Source organism: Microtus pennsylvanicus, chromosome 13 (genome assembly GCF_037038515.1).
Source record: "Microtus pennsylvanicus isolate mMicPen1 chromosome 13, mMicPen1.hap1, whole genome shotgun sequence".
NCBI lineage: Eukaryota > Metazoa > Chordata > Mammalia > Rodentia > Cricetidae > Microtus > Microtus pennsylvanicus.
Genome location: NC_134591.1, coordinates 7,470,016 through 7,475,160, shown reverse-complemented (window position 1 = coordinate 7,475,160; position 5,145 = coordinate 7,470,016). Strand labels below are relative to the sequence as shown.

General features: G+C 40.8%; 1 pseudogene; it reads right to left on the bottom strand.

Moving 5' to 3' along the window:
* Positions 1 to 2,296: 2,296 nt before the first annotated feature.
* LOC142834219 (large ribosomal subunit protein uL15 pseudogene) lies at positions 2,297 to 2,813 on the bottom strand (annotated as a pseudogene).
* Between the last annotated feature and the right edge of the window lie 2,332 nt (positions 2,814 to 5,145).

The window sequence follows — 5,145 nt, the reverse complement described above, 5'->3', positions numbered from 1 at the left end:
AGGCATTTATCAGCTGTAGGAGTTCTCTGGTAGAAATTTTATGGTCACTTATGTATACTATCTTATCATCTGCAAATAATGAAAGTTTGACTTCTTCCTTTTCAATTTGAATCCCATTGATCTTCTTTTTTTTGTGTGTATTATTGCTATAGCCAAAACTTTAAAAAAGTATGTTGAAGACATATGGAGAGAATGGACAGCTTTGTCTTGTTCCTGATTTTAGTGGAATTGCTTTGAATTTCTCTCCATTTAATTTAATGTTCTCTGTCAACTTGCTGTATATTATATTTAGATATGTTCCTTGTATCCCTGATCTCTTAAGAACCTTAACCATGAAGGAGTGTTAGATTTGTCAAATGCTTTTTCACAATCTAATGAAATGATCATATGATGTTTTTCTTTCAGTTTATTTACATGTTTGATTACATTAATAGATTTTCATATGTCAAAACAATCCTACATCTCTTGATGAGGCCGACTTGATCATGAAGGATGATTTTTTTATGTGTTCTTGGATTTAATTTGCCATTATTTTAGAGAGTATTTTTCCATTTGTATTCATGAATGTGATTGGTCTGTAATTCTTTTACTTGGCTGAGTCTTTGTGTGGATTAGGTATTAGAATAATTGTAGCCTCATACAAAAATAAAGTACGGCAATGTATTTTCTTTTTCTATTATGTGGAATACATTGAGGAGTATAGGTATTAGTTCTTCTTGGAAGTTCTGGATGAATTCTGCTCTAAAACCACCTGGCCCCGGCTTTATTTATTTATTTATTTATTTATTTATTTATTTTGGTAAGGAGGTTTGGGTGACAGCTTCTATTTTCTTGAAGTTTATAGCTCTATTTAAATTGATCACCTTGTCTTTATTTAATTTTAGTATATGGTATCTATCTAAAGATTTTGTAGTATGACCTAATAATTCTCTAAATTTTCTCAATGTCTGATGTTATGATTCTCTTTTTATTTCTACTTTTGTTAATTTGGGTGTTTTTTGTCTTTTGATTAGTTTGAATAAGGGTTCGTCTATCTTGTTGATTTTCTCAAAGAACCAGCTTTTTGTGTCATTGAGTCTTTGTATTGTTTTCTTTGTTTCTATTTTGTGATTTCAGCCCTCTATTTGGTTATTTCCCATCTTCTACTCCTACTGGGTGAGTTTGCTTGTTTTTGTTTTAGAGTGTTCAAGTGTGCTGTGTTGTCTGAGGTTTTCTGTCCTTCCGTCCTTTCCATTTCCTGCAATCGTTAAGTCCCAAAAAAACCACACAGAGGTCTACATTAGTTATAAACTGATATTATTATCTGTGTTAGCCACAAGGCTCAGTAACATTTTCAGCGAGGCAGTCACATCTTGCTTCTTCTGTGACTGTGCCAAGACTGCATCCTCTTCCCAGTATTCTCCTGTTCTCCTTGACCCACCTCTACTTCCTGTCTGGTTGTCCCTCCTATACTTCCTGCCTGGCTACAGGCCAATCAGCCTTTATTTAAAATATAATTGACAGAATACAGACCATGGTCCCACACCAGTGCTGTTAAATCTCTAATGTGAGCTTTCTCCATTTTCTTTTATTTGGGGGGGGTGTACTTAGTGCTATAAACTTTCTTTTTTGTACTGTTTTCAAGGTGTCTCATGGTTTTGGATATGTTGTTCCTTCATTTTTATTGAATTCAAAGAAGTCTTTCAATTCTTTCTTTATGTTTTCCTTGTCCCAGGGGTGGTTAGGTAGTTCACTGTTCAATTTCCATGAGTTTTTAGGCTTTCTGAGAGGAGTATTATTGTTAAACTCTAACTTTAATCCATGGTGATCCAGTAAGAGACAGGGGGTTACTCCAATTTTTTGAATCTGTGGAGTTTGCTTTGTTACTGAGTATGTGTTCAATTTTAGAGAAGGGTCCAGGCAGTGCTGAGAAGAAGGTATATTCTTTTGTGTTTGGGTGGAATATTCTATAGATGTCTGTTTAGTCCATTTGATTAATGACATCTGTTATCTCTCTTCTTTCTCTGTTAACTTTCTGTCTGGTTGATTTGTCAATTGGTTAGAGTGGGGTGCTAAGGTATCCTACTATTATTAGTGTATGGAGTTTGATGTTCGATTTAAATTTTAATGATGTTTCTTTTCCATATGTTGGTGCTCTTCTTGCAGAGTCATAAATGTTCAAGATTGAAATCACATCTTGATGGATTGTTGCAGTTATGAGTGTAAAGTGTCTTCTCCATCTTTTCTGATTGATTTAAGTTTGAAATCTCTTTTGTTACATACAAGGATAGCTACACCCGCCTGTTTCTTAGGTCCATTTGTTTTTTTTTTTTTCTTTTTTTATCTTTTTTTAAGTGTTAGCATTTAATTGGCCTCCCTGAGTGGCTTCAAGCCACCAGAACACAGGCACCTCCGACACTCTTTATCTTCTCTTCAGCTCTTCTGCTGAAAAATTTGGGTTTCACGATTACAGGCTGCTTAGGGAGCTTTCCCTTCCCCAGAACTTTGTAGTAGCCCAATCGCACGACATCAATGATGGGGGCAACTCCAGTCTTGTTCTTGGCAGTGTTGTCCCGGGTCTGCTCACTGACCAGCATCCACAGTTTATCCAGGTTGACAGTCTGGCAGAAGCTCTGGTTCCTCTTTGAGTGGTAATGCCTCATCCCAACTTTCCCAAAGTAACCTGGATGATATTTGGCGAAGTTGATCCGGTGATGATGCATGCCTCCAGCGTTCCCGCGTCCTCCCGGATACTTGCAGTGTTTACCGATGCGGCCATGCCCGTGGCTCACGTGGCCAGGGAGTTTCTGGGTCTTCCTCAGTCTGGATGGCATGGCGGTGGCAGAAAGGAAAGAGGGAGGAACCCTTTTTAATTATTCTTATTATTACAAATTTTCATCTCCTCCCCTCCTTCCATTTCCCTGCCCCTCCTCTCATTCCCCCTCCCTCTCCAGTCCAAAGAGCAGTCAGGGTTTGCTGCAGCCAGCATAGCCTGGATAGCCAAGAATGGCAGGGGGTACCAGGATTGAGACAAGGAGGCTTCTTTTCAGGTGGAAGAACAGCAACTTTTATTTTGCCCAGCAACCTTTTATACCTCTATTTCTCCCATGGATATCCACTGGCCAGAAAAAACACAAACATCCTTGTCAATTACAGACCACAAGGAAGTTCTGCTGTGGGGGGGGGGGTAGTGAGGGCAGCTGGATCACAAAAACTCCCCCCATTTTATTTTATAATATTTTGCCTGTCATGGGGAATAGCCCTCTAATATTTCCTGTCTTAGGTAGCATCCTGCCCCCAAAGTATTTCCCATCCATGGCTACCCAGACACATAGCCCTAAACCAAGTATCCCCAAGGAGCCAGACCAGCACTGCAACCATCTAGCATGCAATAACTGGGTGGTAAAATTAACAAAAGCAGTATTCAAAACCCCTCTCATATGACGGTTGTGTTCCATAACAGTAGCAGAAGGATGCAATATAATGCCATGAGTAACACACATAACATGATTAACTGTTGAAAAGCCCAAAGATAGTCCACTTGCTCCTAAACCAGAGCTACTTGTTAGTTCAAGGTCAATATGTCCAATTGAATATGTCCATTAAGATCATTTCGAATGTCCAAAACATTGCTGACTCTTCAGCAAGCTGGTTGATAGTCTCAGCCTTCTGCACAGTCTGTGAGGGAGCAAGTCCGGCAGCAGTAGCTGTGGTGGCAAAGCTCTGCTCAAGCTGCCTTCTGGCCCCAACCGCACTCACTCTGGATCCAAACTGCTGCATGGAGTTTGAAAGCAGGCTCGCTGCTCCTGCTCCAGAACCATTGAAGGCGCTCCACTTTTACAATATTTTAGGGAATTTGGGCACCGTCAACCTGTCTGGCTACTTCCAACCTCTATTCTAGGATGGCTATCATATCCCTGAGAGGACTCGCTTGGGCCACTTAAAGGAGCTGGCATCATCAGAAATCCCATGCTTTTAGCAGATGAGAACAAAATGTCAGTGTGCTAAAGATGTTGGCATAACCAGCTCCCCAAAACACAACCACCTGTCTGGCTTCTTCCTACTGAGTGGGGATGCTGCATTCTTAGGGGTATTTTACATCAACATTTCAGGGGTTCTCAGTGATTCAAACCACATAAATTTGCAATGAATCCACAGGTTCTCATCCTCTGTGGAGACAAAAGCAGAACCTCTTTTCCAAAGCATCAAATCCTTAGGCCTATATTTTAAAGTCAAAATACCTTTCTTAGCAGTTCCCAGAATCAAATGTCTTTCTCTAGTCCAGAACACAAAAGACAGCATAATCAACACAATAACATGTATCTCTACACATTCTATTTTTTGAGGCCCTTAATTCACCTACCTGCCTCCTTTTTATTTCTTCCTTACTGGCCAATATTCCAGAGGGCATCCCTCAGAGCATCTCTGGGGATGAAGACATACATACTCCTTTTAATCTGACTTGACTTGTTCCTAGTCTGGAACATTTAAACCTATAGCCGCTGAGATACCAGCCCATTGGGGCATGGTCTCTCTCCCTTTAAAAAAAATGGCCACTTCCCTCTCCTCTCTCTTCACTTCCTGCTCTGCCAGCGACTAGACTCCCTTCCTGGTTGCGCAGAGGGCTGTTGTCTGGGATGGTGATCTGTAAGTTTTTTCCCCTTTAAATAAATACCACCCTATTAAACATAATTCCAAACTGGTGTGGCATTGTTTGTGACTTATGCCTTCACCCTCCTGTACAAAATCTTTGGCTATCTTCCTTGTTACTTCCGTGCCTTGTTGCTTTAAGAGTTTCTGTTACTTTTGAGGCCTTTCAGTTCACCCTCCTGCCTCTTTACACTTGCTTATCTTTTGGGGGATGTCCCTCAGAGTTATCTCTGGGGATAAAAAATAAGAACACTTTACCTTACCCAATTTGCGCCTCGATTTAGCAGGCGGCTGGAGCGACCCCGTTCATGTGTCCTCACATTCCAAATCTCAGTGGGACCTCCAATTGCTGCAGCCAGCGCAGGCTGGATAGCCAAGACTGGTGGGGGCTGGGTGCCGGGATTGAAACACGGAGGCTTCATTTCAGGGTAGAAGAACAGCAACCTTTAATTTGCCCAGCAACCTTTTATACCTCTATTCCTTCTGTGGAGATCCACCAGCCAGAAAGAACACAAG